This window comes from Ranitomeya variabilis, chromosome 5 (genome assembly GCF_051348905.1).
Source record: "Ranitomeya variabilis isolate aRanVar5 chromosome 5, aRanVar5.hap1, whole genome shotgun sequence".
Lineage (NCBI taxonomy): Eukaryota > Metazoa > Chordata > Amphibia > Anura > Dendrobatidae > Ranitomeya > Ranitomeya variabilis.
This window is the reverse complement of record NC_135236.1, coordinates 522,469,268-522,490,381: the sequence shown is the minus strand read 5'-3', so window position 1 is coordinate 522,490,381 and position 21,114 is coordinate 522,469,268. Positions and strand designations below refer to the sequence as shown.

Sequence of the window (21,114 nt, the reverse complement as noted above, 5' to 3'; positions counted from 1 at the left end):
AATGTGTTTAATAAACTACTGCTAATTAACAATATATCAAGTGCAAAAAAATCCCCCAGGTCGGGTGCACACGATCCGGAAGTAGCAGCGATTTGGACGCAGCGTCAAATCTGCAGCTATTACGGATTGTGTGCACATACCCCAAGAAGTTACCAGGTGCACATTATTGTCCCATCCACTCTGGCTGCACAGACAGTTGTCACTTGTCATAATGGCTTCCACCATAAATATTTTCCATAGGAGACACAATGAAGCCACCAGGTGGCAGCATTACTCAGCGGTACGGTCTCTTACTCCTGGGAAGCGAGTACTATACATGTGGTGGGGTGGTATGTGGGTGACTGCATACTGGCAGGCACCTAGCTGGCAGTGTAATTAAACAGCTAAGGCCTCTTTCACACTTCCGTCTTTCAGCTCCCGTCGAGATATGTCGTTTTTTGAGAATGCAGGATCCTGCAAAAATCCTGCATTTTCCCATAGACTTGTATTAGCGACGGATTGTGACAGATGGCCATCCGTTTCATCCGTCGTGCACTGGTCCCGTCGGAAAATAGCGGTCTGTCGTGGAGAGAAAACATTCAGAGGAACGTTTTTTCTGCACATCGGAAAATCGGTCAGCGACGGGTCCTGCGCTGTCCGTCGTCAGCTATAATGGAAGCCTATGGACGCAGGATCCGTCGATGACCGTCAAACACTGGAATCCAGCGACGTATCACGTCTTTTCACTCTGAGCATGCCCGGGAGGATTTTAAAGTCCGGGAAAAAGTCTCGCTCTCTCTATTTTCGGCACGTCATTTTACTGCACAACAACGCACAGCAGAAGACGGAAGTGTGAAAGAAGCACTTACTATTGAGAAAGATTAATCAAAACTACTACAAAAGACAAGAGCAGAGTAGTTGCCCATAGGTAACGGCAGGATTTGTCCTCATTTTATAGAAACCATGTAGAAAATAAAGGCAGTGATCTGAGTGGTTACATGGACAATTACTGCACTTTCCCTCTAAATCAGAGTTGCTCCATGTCCCCAGTGTACTTCGTATTACCCATAACATTTAATATAGAAACTCGGCATGATACGAGGCTAGACCTGGCAGACATCAGACCTCCTCCCTTCTTACAGGCAGTTACACAGAAGAGTGCAGCAATGCCTACAGGGGTCTCCGCCACAATGCAGCGGGTCATCCTCCATTATGAGCAGTGCTGGGGAACCTGGGTTGAGGTCTGACAGAACAGTTCTGTTATTTCCTGAAGCCAAGGGAAAACAGGAAGTAAGCAGTAGAGAGGAGAGGCCCATAGATCAGAATATCTGGGGGAAGGGAAGGTTGGAGGTTTTGGGAAAAAGCACCATAGCTGTTCTGCCTTTGATTAGACTTTATCTATGGCCTAAAGAAACGATAAACTTAGAAAAGAACGAGTCAATAGGACATTGTCTTCTCCTACACTGCCGATCAGTGTGCAGCAGGGCAAATCAGGAGATCAGGAATTCTCTGGATCAACACTCATAAATCAAATCTCTTAAATAGCACGATGAAAGAGTTTTAGGCAGGAGAGAATGCTGCAAAGTAAGAATCCTTTCAAAACTATAGAAGAGTTTATCGATAACTTAGTAATTGTAAAGTAAATGATCAAAAGAAAAAGCTTAATCCAAATCAATACTTGGGGTAATCGCACTTTGTCTTCTAGATACACTAGCAAATAGTTTACAAAGGAATTAGGCAAGGAGGATGTTCCAAACGTCTTGGAGAACCACAGACTTTCCCTAGATTGTGGTTCTTCTGTCTGTTCATGAAATCCCAGAGAGATTTGATGAGAACAGCGTTTTGTGGGGGTCATATCATAACCTCTAAGAATCCTTGTTCTTACACCAGCTCTTAAAGACATTGGCTGTATGTTCGATGGTCACTGTCCTGCAAAATAAATTTGGAGCCAATAAGAGGCCTCCCTGATTGTACTACATGATGAGTATGTACCTGCCTGAATTTCTTAGCATTGAGGGCTCTAATCCTGACCAAATCCCCAACTCAAATTGCTGAAATACACCCCCAAACTTGCAATGAACTTCTACAATGCTTCACTGTTGGCTGCAGACACTCATTACTGTACTGCTCTAGCCCCAAAAAACTGCTAAAAATCTCACATTCTGAACTCCTCAATCTAGAGAACCAGCTGCCATCTTTCTGCAACCCAGTTCCTTGGTTTTCATACATAGTTGAGTCCCTTGGCCTTGTTTCCACGATGAAGGATTGGCTTTTGGACACAGTTCTTCCATGTACAGCACTTCTTTCCAGACTTCTCTGCACAGAATATGGGTGTATCTGAGGTCCACTGATTGCTGCCAGTGGCACTAATGGCACTGCAGAATGAGATTCAATTTCTAAAGTAAGCATGATATGCCTTTCATTATGCTAAGTTACAATGGCCGACCACTGAGTCTAATGTCCTCAACATTTCCCATTTCTTGGTGTCCTTAATACTGAGAAATACAGATACTTATCCATCAAGGAAGCTTAAATTTATTCTCAAGCAGGACAAAGATCCCCAACATACAGTTAACATAAGAACTATCTTTAGCAGAAAGAACAAGAGGTGGAGGAGACGATTTGGCCCACACAGAGCCATAAACTCAATTTGATAATATCTGGGATTACATGGAGAGACAGAATGATCTGCACAAGCCTACATCAATAGATGTGTGGTTAGTTCTCCGTGATCTTTTAACAACCTTTTTCAAAAACTGAGCATGTGTACTTCGAACTTTGCAGCATTTTTCCACACCTGAAGAAAAAAAAAAACCTAAAGAGATGAACTGGAACATAAGTTGGTGTGTATGCAGCGTCTAAGCGCATGTTCACTAAACCAAACAAAACCTAAAGATAAAAGCAAAGTGAACAAAAATACCCTGCAGTATATAAATGGCAATGGTGCATGAAAATAACAGAGTATGTTTTTTAATGAAAATTATGTTAACCAAGTAGCATTTTTTCTCATTCACCATTGCAATTTATTTACTGCAGGTTATTTGCTCACCTTGTTTTTATCTTAGGTTTTGTCTGATTAGTGGCCAATGTAAACTTGAGCCTACGTTCTGCATGCACACCAACTTACATTCAAGTTCATCGCTCTAGGTTTTTGTTTCAAGTTTTTACACTCTGCACATATAAGGGCATGGTGTCACTTTTCCTTGAACTGGACATTATATTTATAGAGCTTTATATACACCCCATGGCTGGGTCTCCATTAGTCGGTGTCTGTCCTGCTCAGCCCTTATACCTCATTTGACATACTGTGGGTACGGAAAGTATTCAGACCCCTTTACATTTTTCACTCTGTTTCATTGCAGCCATTTGGTAAATTCAGAAAAGTTAATTTTCTTCTCATTAATGTACACTCTGCACCCCATCTTGACTGAAAAAAAACCAGAAATGTATTTTTTTTGTGCAAATTTATTAAAAAAGAAAAACTGAAATATCACATGGTCATAAGTATGCAGACCCTTTGCTCAGTATTGAAGAGAAGCACCCTTTTGAGCTAGTACAGCCATGAGTCTTCTTGGGAATGATGCAACAAGTTTTTCACACCTAGATTTGGGGATCCTCTGCCATTCTTCCTTGCAGATCCTCTCCAGTTCTGTCAGGTTGGATGGTGAACATTGGTGGACAGCCATTTTCAGGTCTCTCCAGAGATGCTCAATTGGGTTTAGGTCAGGGCTCTCTCTGGGCCAGTCAAGAATGGTCACAGAATTGTGCTGAAGCCACTCCTTTGTTATTTTAGCTGTGTGCTTAGGGTCATTGTCTTGTTGAAAGGTGAACCTTTGGCAAAGTCTGAGGTCCAGAGCACTCTGGAAGAGGTTTTCATCCAGGATATCTCGCTACGTGGCCGCATTCACGTTTCCTTCAATGACAACCAGTCATCCTGTCCCTGCAGCTGAAAAACACCACCATAGCATGATGCTGCCACCACCTTGTCTCACTGTTGGGATTGTATTGGGCATGTGATGAGCAGTGGCTGGTTTTCTCCACACATACCCCTTAGAATTATCACCAAAAAGGTCTATATTCGTCTCATCAGACCAGAGAATCTTATTTCTCATAGTCTGGGAGTCCTTCAAGTGTTTTTTTCAGCAAACTCTGTGGGCTTTCATATGTCTTGCACTGATGAGAGGCTTCCGTTGGGTAACTCTGCCATAAAGGCCCGACTGGTGGAGGGCTGCAGTGATAGTTGAGTTTGTGGAACTTTCTCCCATCTCCCTACTGCATATCTGGAGCTCAGCCACAGTGATATGGTGGTTCTTCTTTACCGCTCTCCCCCCCGAGGCTCTTCTCTCACGATTGCTCAGTTTGGATGGACGGCGAGGTCTAGGAAGACTTCTGGTGGTCCCAAACGTCTTCCATTTAAGGATTATGGAGGCCACTGTGCTCTTAGGAAACCTGAGTACGGCAGAAATTCTGTTGTAACCTTGGCCAGATCTGTGCCTTGCCACAATTTTGTCTCTGAGCTCCTTGGCCAGTTCTTTTGATCTGACATGCACTGTGAGCTGTGAGGTCTTATATAGACAGGTGTTTGCCTTTCCAAATCAAGTCCTATCAGTTTAATTAAACACAGCTGGACTCCAATAAAGGAGTAGAACCATCTCAAGGAGGATCACTAGGAAATGGACAGCATGTGACTTAAATATGAGTGTCTGAGCAAAGGGTCTGAATAATTATGACCATGTGATATTTCAGTTTCGTTTCTATTACATTTGCAAAAATTTCTACATTTCTGTTTTGTCAGTCAAGATGGGGTGCAGAGTGTGCATTAATGTGAAAAAATGAACTTTTTTGAATTTACCAAATGGCTGCAATGAAACAAAGAGTGAAAAATTTAAAAGGGTCTGAATACTTTCCGTACCCACTGTATAGTAAGGTTTTTATACTAGAGGTCAGGTCCGTTCCCAATGGGGTCACCTTGACATGGTGGGATGGCTTTTATGTTTTTTTCTCAATTATGTTAACTAAGCACCCTATATTTTCATTCACCATTGCTATTTGTTTACTGCAGGATGCTTGCTTATTTTGCTTTTAGCTTTGGTTTTGTTTCTTTTATTTTCCACGCCTGACAAACTTTTGCACAGAACTGTACAGCTACGTCATCAAATTTTGAGAAAAGGTAGTTATCACTTCCAAGGTTACATTATTCAAAACAAATAATATGAGGTCTTCTGTGCATCTGTAAGGGACAGCTGTGAGGGAGAAAAATGCAAGTGACAGCAGGAAGGAAGACTGAAGCCGATTACCGTCATCTTTCTCCTTGTACAGTCTTCAGAATCCTGGGGGAATACAGAGACCTTTCCTAGTGTTATCACTCTCCTCCTTTCCAATCAGGGAGGATATATGCTCAGTTTGCCACATTTGGGGGAGATTTTTTTACACATAGATGCAAAATTAAGAGAACTGCAACAACAATTGTTAATTTGGAGATTTTCACAAATATATATAAAAATAATATATAAGTTTAGAGGGGATATGATTTTTTGTCCTTATATTTTACCCCCCCCAAAATAAACCTGACTAAAATTGAAGACCGTCATCCAGTTTAGAAGGAATTTTGAGAAAATATTGCATTTGAATCAAGACAAATATAAAGGAATAAAAAATTATTCAAATTTGTAGGGACACAGATCAAAACCTGTGGTTCTCGTAGTTAGCAAAAATGAACTAAGCAATTTGTATGCATGCAGTATGCTACTATAAGCAGAATGTGAACAACTCGGCATCTTAAAGGGGAGTGATCATCGAAAATTAACCTATTCTTTAAATCAGGTTTTTGTTACATGCATCTTTCTTTTAAGATTTTGCAGGCTTTTTTAAACATTTTTTTTATGCAAACCTGTGGCCACAATACAATACTTAACACCTGACCTTGTTCACCCTCCCTTTACAATGACTTTTACACAATCTTATTAAGACACTTCAATACAAAAGATAGGATTAGGATACAACTATTGTGGCTATGTACAGGTGTTTTCTGAAAAAAAATAGTATGCTAGTCCTCAAATCATCAAGACTGGAGGAGAGAGAGGGAGAGGGAGAGGAAGAGGACGAGGGATAGGGGGAGAGGGAGAGGGAGAGGGAGAGGGAGAGGGAGAGGGAGAGATCCAGAAAAACCTCCATTATGCTCGCTACTTTAAGGTACCGTCACACAGCGACGCTGCAGCGATATAGACAATGAGCCGATCGCTGGAGCGTCGCTGTAGAGATGTCAAACACAGCAGCTCCACAACGATGCAGGAGCGATCCTGTGAGGTAAGGGCTACTCACTTATCGTTCTCACAGGTCGTCACAAGTCGTTAGCTCCATGTAAATCATTGCTGGCATCGTTGCTTTTGCTGTCAAACACGACGATACACACCGATCTGACGACCAAATAAAGTTCTGGACTTCTAGCTCCGACCAGCGATATCACAGCGGGATCCAGATCGCCGCTGCGTGTCAAACGCAACGAGATCGCTATCCAGGACGCTGCAACGTCACGGATCGTTGTCGTTCTCGTTGGAAAGTTGTTTAGTGTGAAGGAGCATGTCCGAGCATCCAGCATGTTCATTTGGAACACATAGTATTCAAGAATTTCGTCACTACTGAGCAGTTTTAATCACTGCTGTCAATTTCCTGAGTCATTTACCTGTTCAAAGGCAAGCTTATCTCTACATGCAAATATGATAGCAGTAGAGTCCAGACTAAGCACTGACAGACCATTTGTGAGACAATAACAAACTCAGCAGTAGAACAAAGCTATTGAACCAGAATTATCTCACTAGAGAAAGAGTGCCCCTACCTCAGCAACAAAGATGTGGAGGAGTCTTGAACACTGGGTGCTGCTGAAGACACAACTTGAGAATAACCCTTTAATTCTTTAAAATACCAAGACATTTTGGACAATTTTATATTTCCAACAGTTTGGTAAAGTCCTTTTTTGTTCCTGCAGAACTGTGACCCGGTGCTCAACACCAGGTTAAAAAAAGCATGGTTAGAGAAGTCTGGTGTGAAGAACTTGATAGGTCCACACAGTGCCTTGACCTCAACCCGATTAAAGGGAATCTGTCACCCCAAATAGCAAATTAATTAGAACAATTATATAATGGACTTCGCCTCTATGCAAATCATACTTGTAGTGCATAAGTGGGGCATAAGTACCCCACTTATGTACTAGAATGTGGGGATTCCCTAGCAACCAGGCAACCCCCACATGTACTTATGCTTCCTAACAGATGTAAATCATTCAGCTGTGGCAATAAAAACTAAATCTCCGAGCACTAAAAAATACTCGGAGAACCCCCGAGCGTGCTCGGGAAATCTCGAGTAACGAGTATATTCGCTCATCACTAATAGCTAACTAATAGATGGCACTAGAGGGTCCTGACTTCCTCCTTTTTGCTTTTTGGACGTCACAAATGCTCTTCTGTATGAATAGGCAAGAAGTCCTGCAATCAAAAATCTAGTAGAAAGCCTTACTAGAAAAGTGCGTGTCTGCGAATTGAAATACTGATTTGGCTTTTTATCCTAAGGCCGGTTTCACACGTCAGTGGCTCCGGTACGTGAGGTGACAGTTTCCTCACGTACCGGAGACACTGACACACGTAGACACATTCAAATCAATGTGTCTCTGCACATGTCAGCGTGTTTTTGCGGACCGTGTGTCCGTTTGAAAAACACGTAGACATGTCAGTGTTCGTGGGAGCGCACGGATCACACGGACCCATTAAAGTCAATGGGTCCGTGTAAAACACGTACCGCACACGGATGTTGTCCGTGTGCAGTCCGTGTGCCGTGCAGGAGACAGCGCTACAGTAAGCGCTGTCCCCCCAGCATGGTGCTGAAGCCGCCATTCATCCGTTCTCTCCAGCAGCGTTCGCTGGGGAGAAGTGATAAAAATCTTTTTTTTGTTTGTTTTTTTTGGGTTTAAAATAAACTTTCGGGCATCCTCCCCCCTCCCACCCCCTGTGCGCCTGGCCCCTATGGGAGGTGGAGCCGCATATTCATCAACTGTAATGAGCGGCACCACGTGACCGCTCATACAGGAGAAGCTGCGGGGCGAAGAGCAAGCGTCGAGGGAGGCGGGTGAGTATTTTAATGCCGGCGGCCAGGCGCACAGGGGGTGGGAGGGGGGAGGAAGCCCGAAAGTTTATTTTAAACCCCCCCCCCCAAAAAAAAAAAGATTTTTCATCCCTTCTCCCCAGCGAACGCTGCTGGAGAGAACGGATGAATGGCGGCTTCAGCACCACACAGGGGGACAGCGCTTACTGTAGCACTGTCTCTCCTGCACAGTCCGTGTGGTACCCAGTCGGCACACGGGCGGCACGCGGCTGCCGCACGTGTGCCACACTGATGTGCCACGCGCGCTCACGGACACACGGACAACTCTGGTACCGATTTTTCCGGTACCAGAATTATCTGGACGTGTGAGACTGGCCTAAGTCATATTGCACGACTCGTTGAAGGGTTGATTGTGACTTGTAGGATCGCTACTTCCAACAGGTGGCGCTATAGAGTTTAAGTCCTCTTTTTCTCAGAAGAGGCAATTTGAATAGAAAAGTGCAAGAAGTTTTAGCTGCAAATGGAGGCCAACTTCATATTAATGCCTGGGATTTAGAATGGAATGCCATAAAAGCTTCTATAAGATGTCCAAATACTTTTAATATAGTGTATATGGATTCACAAAAAGCAAACTTCCAACATATGAAATGGATTCACCAGTGTATCTCATTGGCAGGAGAATTCTACTCTTGGAATATTCTTTTCTTCCAATGTTCCATTACTTTTTCTTTTCCTTCCAGACATGTCCTGCATACAAAAGTAAATACAAAATGGGCCTACAGAGAGCTCCCTTGTAAAAAATTTGACATCATATACTATTTTTCATTACAGTTTAACAAGTCAGGAGTATTTTCAACTACTAACTGGGGGTTCAAAGAAATGTACATGTGTGTCGCTCACCTACTATTACTATGTACATATGATGCCATGTGAGCTCCTGCTCGACACGTTTGGCAGGCTATCACATGAATCGCTTAATATCTGTCGGCAAAGTATTAGCCTTTTTCACCCACCCCCAATGTTTGTCTGAACAGTTCACAGACCCCTCCCAGACCTGTCATAACCTGTTGTGAATAAGACATTAGATTCACTTTCAGTCTGCAATAAAATACTTTCTAAAAGACCAGCCTTTTTGCCACTGGACAATAGAAAAGTTGACACTGTCTGATAAAGATATGTCTGAAAATACATTTACTACTAACTGGAGAGGTGATAAATGTATGATCACTGATCTAATGGTCTGCATTTACAAATGACAAAAATGGTCACGAAAAATGCAAATGGATGAAACATAGGTTAGAAACCATGCAGGAGTGAGCAGGGCATCTTGCTATGGTCAATTATAGGCTCACAGATAGCAGCTTCCCTATCTAGCTAGTGGCAGGACAACTAGAAGGTCTTTTTTCTAGGATTTTACTCTTGCTGCGGTGTTAGGCAAATTTCTAAATGGAGCAAGCCGAAGTTGGTTCTAACACAAGATCCTGTTGTGGACGTTCCTTGTGTGCTTGTTGCTGCGATCCCATTACCTGTATCATGCTACAATCTGTATAATTTATTAGGCTGGTTAGTAGCTGGAAGCACTGACCTGCTACGGCCAATTCCAAAGTAGGAGGAATAGTAATAAAAAAAAGCCTTCGAGCACTGTGCATAGATTTGTATTAAACGAAAAAAAAAATGATTTGGGACAGTGTTAGCCAGTAGAAAAACAAAAATATATAGTGCTCTCAGTGGGAGAACCAAAACATCATACACTTTATTTTGTTAGCCATTAAAAGGTATCACACCCTACATCTCAGACTTCTGGTCAGTCAGAATCAGCAGTCGCAAGATGGCTGTACTGGACTGGAGCGGTGTCGGGAAGAGCTGCAGACGCGGCTGGTGAGTAGAATACTATGGGCAGTAAACATGCATTAGTGATATAAAAATTTTTTTTTAAAAAAGATGCTGGAGTGGCGCTTTAAAAAGGTTTACTCCCTTCCATTTAGGAGATCTAGATCACAGACTTGAATGTGATCTTCTAATGTATGTCAATATAGATCAAAAGAAAAAATTATTTCAGATTAGCTAATGTAAAAAAAGTTTTTAACTTCTCATTTTACTAAAGAAAACAATACAGTCCCACATGGTTGTATCTAGATGTGGTGGATTTGCTGTCTATTTCCAGTCACAGGGAAAATTCACAGTGATGTTGATTGCCATAACATTTTGCAGTAATTTAACAAAACTTTTTTAGATATTGAGCAAAAAAAATATCACAGCAGATAAGTAATTGAGGAATGGCATTTACCATCCACAGCAGGTGGATTATGTTATAGACATGCTGCAGACTAGCTATGAATGTTTTCAAACTAAATCTGCAGTGCAGAACTATTGAAGACTGTCGGCAGCAAGGCCGCATTCTCTGAATATTAGATCTGCTGTGGTAGTTGCAGGATCCCCAGCAGTGAATCTACATCTTTCACATTATCAAATACAATAATAAAAAAGCATGTTAAGTTTTCAAAGGCCGAGGGCATAGTACAATTTTAACTCTCCCCAAAAAGTGATACAAATTATTATCAGGTGAAGTACTCCAATGATAAACGAAAACACCACCAAAATAAAAGAAATATCTTTTATTAAATAGTCAAACAATTACAAAACTTTAAACCTGTAACCTTCCCTTAGTGTACCTGTTCGTTTCAAGGAGACTGACAGAATTCTGGTTTAAAACTCCTTGAAATTTTGCTAAATTTTTGCGTATCCCGAAATGGAGCAAAAACGTGGCGACTTGATGTTTTTAGGCCAGTCCCGGCCAACTTCACCAAAAATGTGGTCAGAGCTGGGGGTAGCAAGGACCAAAGTGAAACTCGCCTCAAGAATTCACCCAAATGTATGGCTTAAATTAAGCCAGACATTGGTGTCAGCCCCTGGCTGGAGTAAAATTTATGGCAAAGGTGCACAGCATTTGTAAGAGGTGTCCAATTAATTTAGAGGCGGATGCCCCCTAATGAATTAGGAGCAACTTCCTCAAGCACGCTCTTCATTAGGACTAGAGTACAAAATACCAGTCTTAATGAATCAGGGCCATGGAATCCAGCATCATCCACGATCCATCAGTTACTAAAACTGCAGCATGACTACCCCCCCCGATATTGTGTCAACCTCCCATGATGATTGCAGGACAATAAAGCTCTTACACACATTCTATACACTACCACAGGCCAAGGCAGATTGAAATCAGTATCTGCTGGCCACTGATACCTCCATTCTGAAACATTATTCCTAATGAGGATTGTGTGTCATCTGTGGGTTAAAACAATAATTTGTTGTCAAATTTAATTTCACAAATGTAGTCAATTGGGAAATTAAATAGGTTGTCCAGAGGGTGAAATTTATTAAAGGTTCAGATTGGGTTACAGGGTTGTTTTATGCTGCCCAAATCCACTGCAGTTTCTATTCGGTTCCCAGCTTTCCAAAGATGAAATACCACTCAATGTTGGAGGTGGCCGTTCGCTGCAGTCAGCAATTTGCTTAGTAAAGTAGTCACGAGGCGGGACCAGGAAATGGAAACCATATGGGAGCCATGGGGAAGGGTGTGGCGAGTATTAAGATTATTTTTTTTCTTTTTTTACAATCTGGACACCAGTTTTAAAAGGAATCTGTCACATATGATCCATCTAAAACTATTAATATGAGCACAAAAGTTAAAGACTGCTGAAAAAAATCCAACCTGTATGTCTCATATCAGAAATCATCTTTTATCAATCTATATAAATGATGTCTTCCAGGCTCTGGGGAGAACACTGCCGGGAAGTCAACTCTGCCTCAAGAGTTCATCAGCTGTCACGTGCCCCTAACAGCAACGGGTGGAATCGCAATTATATAACATCGGCGCCCATCACATTATCATGGGGCGCCGATGGGTTAGCACGACAGAGCTGGGTGTCTGCAGAAGACCCCCGATGCTTGCAGATCTATGAACGCCCGTTGCCGACGTTCATAGGAGATGGTGATTTCTGCTACACATAGCAGGGCTGAAACCTTACTATGTGCAGCACAAGCGCTCAGAACATCGCAGCTTCAAGTCTCATAAGGCCGGCCTCACACTAGCGAGTTTTACGGACGTATGAGCGCATAAACTACGTCCGTAAAACTCGCAAAATAAACTGCACAATTATTCTCAATGGGGCTGCTCCTATTAGCCGTATATTACGGTTCAGTATTATACGGCTTTCTACGGCCGTACAAAATCGCAGCATGCTGCGTTTGTCACCGTATTGCGCAAAAAAAAAAAATCGCCAATGAAAGTCTATGGGGGCGAGAAAAATACGGATTCCACACTGACCAGCAGTGTGACTTGCGAGAAATACGCAGCGGTGTTAGTGAAAAGTCGGTAATTCAATTGCCGGCTTTGCATTTCTCCTTCACAAACCCGACATGATATGAGATGTTTTACATACAGTAAACCATCTCATATCCCCTTTTTTTTTGCATATTCCACACTACTAATGTTAGTAGTGTGTATGTGCAAAATTTCAGCGCTGTAGCTGCTGAAATAAAGGGTTAAATGGCGGAAAAAATTGGCGTGGGCTCCAGCGCAATTTTCTCCGCCAGAGCGGTAAAGCCAGTGACTGAGGGCAGATATTAATAGCCAGGAGAGGGTCCATGGTTATTGGCCCCCCCGTGGCTAAAAACATCTGCCCCCAGCCACCCCAGAAAAGGCACATCTGGAAGATGCGCCTATTCTGGCACTTGGCCACTCTCTTCCCACTCCCTGTAGCGGTGGGATATGGGGTAATGAAGGGTTAATGCCACCTTGCTATTGTAAGGTGACATTAAGCCAGATTAATAATGGAGAGGCGTCAATTATGTCACCTATCCATTATTAATCCAATTGTTGGAAAGGGTTAAAAAAAACACACACATGATTTAAAAGTATTTTAATGAAATAAACACAGCGGTTGTTGTAATAATTTATTGTTCTCTCAATCCATCAGGGACACCCTCGCTTGGAAAAATAATAAACGCACAAGATACATACCTTCTGGTGAACCGTCTCGTCCCACGAAGTAATCCATCTGAAGGGGTTAACTAATATTACAGGCACGAGCTGCGATAAACCACTCGCTGGTGCCTGGAATCCCCGGGTGCTGAAAGGAAAGCAGGATCTGTACTTACATTGAGTCGCGGTGAGGCGCCCTCTGGTGGATGTTCTCATGAACTGCAGCCTGGGAACTTTTTCCCACGCTCCAGGTCATATGAGGACATCCACCAGGGGGCGCATCACCGCGACTGAAGGAAATGTAGGTCAATGACCTACATTTCATTCATTCGCTGGGGAATTACAAGCACGAGCACCGCTGCATTTAGCAGGGCTCCTGCCTGTAATATTAGTTAACCCCTTCAGATGGATTACTTCGTGGGACGAGACGGTTCACCAGAAGGTATGTATCTTGTGCGTTTATTATTTTTCCAAGCGAGGGTGTTCCTGATGGATTGAGAGAACAATAAATTATTACAACAACCGCTGTGTTTATTTCATTAAACTACTTTTAAATCATGTGTGTGTGTGTGTGTGTTTTAACCCTTTCCTAACAATTGGATTAATAATGGATAGGTGTCATAATTGACGCCTCTCCATTATTAATCTGGCTTAATGTCACCTTCCAATAGCAAGGTGGCATTAACCCTTCATTACCCCATATCCCACCGCTACAGGGAGTGGGAAGAGAGTGGCCAAGTGCCAGAATAGGCGCATCTTCCAGATGTGCCTTTTCTGGGGTGGCTGGGGGCAGATGTTTGTAGCCAGGGGGGGCCAATAACCATGGACCCTCTCCTGGCTATTAATATCTGCCCTCAGTCACTGGCTTTACCACTCTGGCGGAGAAAATTGCGCGGGAGCCCACGCCAATTTTTTCCGCCATTTAACCCTTTATTTTAGCAGCTACAGCGGCCAAATTTTGCACATACACACTACTAACATTAGTAGTGTGGAATATGCAAAAAAAAAGGGGGATATGAGATGGTTTACTGTATGTAAACCATGTCTCATATCCTGTCGGGTTTGTGAAGGAGAAATGAGAAGCCGGCAATTGAATTACCGGCTTTTAACACTTATTGTGCTGAATGAAATCTAAATACAGAATATATATATATGTGTCTCAATGACATTATATATATATATATATATATATATATATATATATATATATATATATATATATATATATATATATATATATATATATATATATATATACTGTATATATGTTTTCCCGAACATTTGAGCACATAAATCCATTAGATGTCGGTTTTGCAAGCCTGCGCGAAAATCTCGCAGTACGGATGCCATACGGATTACATACGGAGGATGCCATGCGCAAAATACGCTGACACACCCTGACTACGGATCAATATTTTGGGAACATTTCTCCGTATTACGGCCGTAGTACGGACGTATAATACGTGGCGTATTGTCTTACTCCCAGTGTGAGGCCGGCCTAAGGAGACGACTGAAGCAATTCACAAGTAGAAAAAAAATTGTTTAAAAAACAAAATGAATATAAAAAAAAAAAAAAAAAGTTCAAATCACCCCCCTTTTGCCACATTGAAAATAAAACAAAAAAAAAAATTTTAAAACACACATTTGGTATCGCTGTGTTCAGAAACGTCTGACCAATCAAAATACAAAAATAATCCAATCGGTAAACGCCGTAACTAGAAAATAAATTAAAACGCCAGAAATAAGTTTTTTGATCAGTGCAACATTGCAATAGAATGCAATAAGGTGATCAAAACATCGAATCTACCCCAAAATGGTACCAATAAAGACGTCAGCTTGGCGTGCAAAAAATAAGCACTCACCTAGCCCCAGATCAAGAAAAAGGTCGTAATGACCTGGAGAATCATAATGACAAGTCAGTTTTAGCATGAACATGGTTAAAAAAAAAAAAATTGTAGAATTGCACTTCACTAAACTTGGAATTTTTTTCCCGTATTCCACTACACGATATGGTAAAATCAATAGTGGAGGACAAAAGCACAACTCATCCCGCAAAAAATCAAGCCCTCATAGGACCATATCAACGGAAAAATAAGTTATGGCTCTGGCAAGAAGGGGAGCAAAAAAAGAAAGTGAAAAAATGGACAATAGCAAGGTCGTGAAGGGGTTAAATAGAGTACATATAGCCAACAGCCATTCCTCCTGAACCCCCCCAATACACTACATGCTCAAAGTCAAGGTGCATGTATCCTCAATAAGTAGAGGCTTGGAAGCATTTGACAGACACCAGCTTATTACCCATGAGAACAAAAGATTGGCTATGTTAATACCAAGCAAGTTAAACCCTTCTGCCCTCCCAACCCTCTACCCGCAACAGCTGCCATTGGAATATCCCCATGCACATCACATTAGATGGTTGTCCAATCCCACGGTTCCAAATACTAATACAAGAGACCCAAAATAAAAATATAAATATCTCCTGGGCAAAACAAAACGGTAGCACTTTGTGCAGTCCTTGCACTAGTGGGGGTGAGCCTACTCGGGGTTAACAATGTCTTTGCACAAGCATTATGTTCACAAACATTCTCCTGGAGTCATCCTCCCCAAGCCCTCAATAGCCCGGACTAACCCTGGAGTTCAGCTATTTAAAGGGAATCTCTGACCTTTCCTGGCGCCTGCGCACTGCAGTACTTTGTTCTGCCCTCAACAAGGCAGACAAAGTACGCCTGCGCCGGAGCCGCGGCAAGAAGATAAGAAGAGGACATCATCGTAAGAAGATGGGAGGCGCTGGACCCGGATCGCAATGCCCATCAGACCGGATCGCAGCGGGACCACCCCTGTGTGAGTATAATATAACCTTTATTTCTCATCTTTCAGGTTACATTGGGGGCTTATCTACAGCATTACAGAATGCTGCAGATAAGCCCCTGATGCCGGTGGCCGCAGCTCATATACGGTTTTGGGGGTGACAGACTCCCTTTAAAGCTAGACAATGTGACTCTCCAAGTGACTGATCACATAGACATGACAGGTCCTGTCAGGACTTCGCATATGGAGACACGGTGGACCCCCTACCTCCCGCTCTATGGAGGTCCACAAGAACCAGCCCTTAATATAACTTTCAATAAACTGAGCCAACACAGTGTGCTGAAGGAAACTATTCTGGTTAGTGACATGTGTCTCCCCTTCATTACTTCACCAGTGACTGTTATATTATAATATATATATATATATATATATATATATATATATATATATATATATATATATATATATATATATATATATATATATATATATATATATATATATATATATATATATATATATATATATATATATATATATATATATATATATACACATATATATATATATATACACATATATATATACACATATATATATACACAAAACACACACACATATATATATATATATATATATATACACAGTATATATCATTTAAAATGAGCATTTTTGCAAGGATTTTTTTTCCCCAGCTAGCTTCGCGATAATTATAATGTGATAGCAATCCAACCGTCAGATTATTCCATATTCCACAATAATTATAATTGCACATTTAAATTTTATTTCACAACATGTTTTAATCATAAATTCCTCCCAGATACTGGACGTGCTGACTAATCGCTTTTTGTGTCAACTTTGCTACTGTTAATAGAAAACTGCATTAACTTGTTTCTCTACATGCATTAGTAATAGGCTGAAATGCATGCACGCACTTTTATTAGATATACTAGGGAGTATCACAGGAGGAGAATTGAGAAGGGTAAGTGGAAAGCAAAAAGGCTAATGATGGAATAGTATTGCACTGCATCCAAATAAAGCAGTACTGAAAAAAAGAAATCTAATGGATGCTGGGTTTAGTTAGAGACAGTGGCGTAACTACCACGATTGCAGCAGTCGCCACTGCGACCGGGCCTGGCGGATCAGGGGCCCAGTGGGTCAGCTGCCGACTCCAGCAAAAGTTAAAATCTGTTGCCATGCAGGAGATTCCTCCCGAACAGCAACAGACAGACCTGCCCTCCAGGCAGTAACGTAGCTACCAGGGGGGGGTTTCAGAGGGGGTGGTGGCCCAGGGCCCCGTGCTCTGTGGGGGTCCACCCGGAGTTTTGCTACTGTAACTGTATCGGCATGCACAGCGCGCCAATACAATTACATTCTGCGGCAGAGCAGGGAGACACGATCTCCCTGCTCTGCCACCAGCCGCTGTGCGGCCCCCTAGGAGGCAGTGGGGGGCCCTGTGCCAGCAGCGGGCCACCTGCCCGTCATCGCAGGGTCAGCTTGATGAGAGGGAGCATTACGCTCCTTCTCCCATCATCCCCCTGTCAGCGTTTGACGTCACCAATGCCGACACTGACAGGGGGTAGCGATGACGTCAGTACACGGCGCCGGCTGTCACGAGATGAGCGGGGCGCTCAGAGCACCGTGGGTTCAAGGAGGAAGAAAGGTGAGTATTGCTTTGTTTTTTAATCGAGTGCATTATACTATACAGGCTGCCTAATGGGGGTGCATTATACAGCACTGGCTGCCTAATGGCGGTGCATTATACAGCACTGGCTGCCTATGGGGAGTGCATTATACTATGCAGGCCTATGGGGAATGTATTATACTATACAGGCTATAGGGAGTGCATTATACTATACAGGCCTATGGGGAGTGCATTATACTGTACAGGCCTACAGGGAGTGCATTATACTATACAGGCCTATGGGGAGTGCATTATACTATACAGGCCTATGGGCAGTGCATTATACTATACAGGCCTATGGGCAGTGCATTATACTATACAGGCCTATAGGGAGTGCATTATACTATACAGGCCTATGGGCAGTGCATTATACTATTCAAGCCTATGGGGAGTGCATTATACTATACAGGCCCATGGGGAGTGCATTATACTATACAGGCCCATGGGGAGTGCATTATACTATACAGGCCCATGGGGAGTGCATTATACTATACAGGCCCATGGAGGTGCATTATACTTCTTATATGGATCCCCATGATTTATATGTAAGCCCCTGATGAGTATAACGGTTTATTTTCTTTTATACATTACAGAACAATGGCAGTACGGGAGACAAATATATACCAGGATGGGGCACCGGATAGTTACGCCACTGAGGTCAGACTATACAACATTGCAACAAAGCTATAGTGTGCAAAATGAATAGGGAAAATGTGAATATGGGTGTAAAATATTTTGGCATGGGGTCCCCATTTGAAAGTTCGCAGAGGGGCCCATAACTTTGTAGTTACGCCACTGGTAAGAGAATTACAGTTCTTATTTCACTCAGAGTATCTGTGCTATAGGATGCCTCCTTAACCCATTAATGACCACCAAAACATCTTTTTACTGACCTGCTGTCACGGAAAGCCTAGGTGGGCAAGAGCTAATAACCCGGGCCCCTGCAATTTCCCTCAGACTAGGGAAATCCTGACTGACCTTCTACCTAGAGTTTACACTGATTGTGTGCATGTCTAGGCCTCCACCCTCTCCCTGTCTCCTGTTTCAACCCTAGGCTGAAACCACCACCCAGTGAAGAGATCATACACCAATACCCACAGTTAGCACAGACAAGGATAATGGAAAATATACACCACGCCGGTGTCACTCAGGAATACACTATAAATGCGCAGGGCAAAATAAATACAAATATAGGAAGGAGTAAATAAGACAAAGGGAAATACACCACCAGATACGATACTCCAACTCCTAGCTCACCACTCCAGACCGAGATAACCAAGCACTAGACAGAAGCTATAATCGGCGACACCCAATGTTCAGAAGAACTATTTAAAGGCAGTGGGCATGCCCCAGCTTCCAATCCGAGCACCAGCTAAATTAACCCCGGACCAGCTAGATAAAATCTAGCCGACGCCACTGAGCACATAGTGGACAAAAGCAGAATTACCGCTGTCTGTCGAACGCCCTGGTATGAACAGCGTCCGACATGACACCTGCGTTATAAGACTAGCATCTCCCAATGGGTGACAATTCAGCCACTGTCAGTAGTACTCTATAGCTGACAACTTAAGGCATCAGCCACGATTTGTGTTGCTACCAATTATAGTGGCTTAACCCCCCCTTAAATACTGCGGTCAATAATTACTACAGTATCTAGATGATTAACAGAGTGTGGGGGCTTCCTCTAACTCAAATGGCACCCCGAGATCCTGATTGTATGGTTCTGATGTTTGCCATGGCAATTCATGGCCAAATAATGGCCTTAAAGTCTGCCGGCTACAGATGCCTGTTCAGAAGTTAACGTTTTGATGGTAAAAATAAGTTTCTTCATTCCTGTCATGCCACTTTGAATTAACTCATGAAAAGCACTTGAAGGGTTAATAAACTACCTGAAAGCAATTTTGAATAAGTTGAGGGGTGCGTTTTTTTAAAATGGCATCACTTTTGGGGTTTTCCAACATGTTGGATCCCCAAAGTCACCTCAAAACTTAATGGGTCCCTAAAAAAATAAATTTAGTACATTTCCTTGAAAAAATGACTGCTACATTTTACAACTAGTGCTGATGTAAAGCAGACATGAGGGACATGTTATTTTTTGTGGTTTGAGCATTTGGATTAAAGGGATAATCAAAGTTTGAAAATAGCTAACTTTTTAATTTTTTTTGTAAAATTTCTGATATTTTTATAAATAAGCAAACAGAAAATATCACCATAAATTTACCATCATAAAGTACAATACGTCCCCAAAAAAACTAAAAATCAATGAGATATGTTGAAGCATCCACAGTTATTAACACAAAGTGACAATGGTCAGATTTCAAAAATTTGGCCCGGTCACTAACGGGGTAAAGAAAGTCTCCACAATTTTTTTTTCTCCAATTATGTATGAAATGCAGTGCAAGTATAGTATAATACTTAATAATCAGACTATCTGGATCACACAGGAGGACCAGAAGTTGCTTTTTAAATCTAAGTCTATGGAGCATCATAAATTTACATTTGCTTTGTGAGCAAGCAAAGCATATGAGCGGTAACATGGTGTCACGGGTATGTCAGAAGCTGCAGCCAGTCACACTTCATCTAGCTGCAGAAGGTGTGTGTGTGTGTGTGTTTGGCTTTGCAGAGACCTTCTTAACTCTTCTGACTCTTTGACCCAGTGGCAGCCTTTCTCCTGCTCTATTTGACACACCTGAACCTGGGTGTTTATAGATTCCCAGTCTGCTGTGCTGGGAATCGCCTGTGATACTTCCATTTCCCCCTGTTGAGGCTTGGAGCTACAGCAGTCAGCTATGTTCCTACTTAGTGCTGCTGACGAAAGTCTGTTACCTCTCGAGTCTACTCAAGATAAGTGTTCCCCATGTTTGTCTATGCCAGCACTCTTTAGTTGTAGTGGGGATAGACGTGTGGTCATCCCATCCTTCCCAAAGAAGGTCTTATTGCCAGGATCAGGCAGAGATTATGTTCCTGCTCAGCGATAAGTGCAGAACCTAAATAGGGATGTTTAGGGCAGACAGGGTGACATTATATCTGCCTAGGGGTCCCCACTCCCCTAGTGTTGGGTTCCCTTCCCCTTATCCGTTCGTGTTGCCCTTAGTCTTTCCTACACTGTGAGTGACATTATCACCGGCTGTGCATATCTAGGGAAAAAAAAAGAATTGGCATGGTTTTTTGTGTGCTTTTTCGTGTGTGTGTTTTTTTTCCTTATCTCACTTGGTATGGATCCAGTCGCAGGGCTGACAGGGAAGCTACAATTTCTATCTTTGTAGGTGATTAACCTCTGATATGAGCTTCAGCAGCAGCGACAGTGGCTACAGGTCGCTGATGTTGGGGTCTCTGCAGGTAGGCCAGTCCAACCTGAACCCAAGGATGCCCTACCAGACAGGTTTTCCAGAGGAAGAGAAGTTTTTTGTCTTTATGGAAGCTTGAAAACTTTAATTTTAAACTTCGGCCTTACTCCTCCGGAAATGAACAGCAACGAGTCGGTATTGTGATCTCTCTACTACAGGGAGATCCACAGTCCTGGGAACTCTGTCAGTTTGTCTCCAGTCTGGGGAGGGACTTTTTG

General features: G+C 42.5%; 1 protein-coding gene across 3 annotated transcripts in view; it reads right to left on the bottom strand.

Annotated features, from left to right (window-relative positions):
• CPEB4 (cytoplasmic polyadenylation element binding protein 4) overlaps window positions 1-21,114 on the bottom strand; it is an 85,611-nt gene that overhangs the window by 53,454 nt on the left and 11,043 nt on the right. The gene's annotated exons all lie outside the window — the stretch shown is intronic.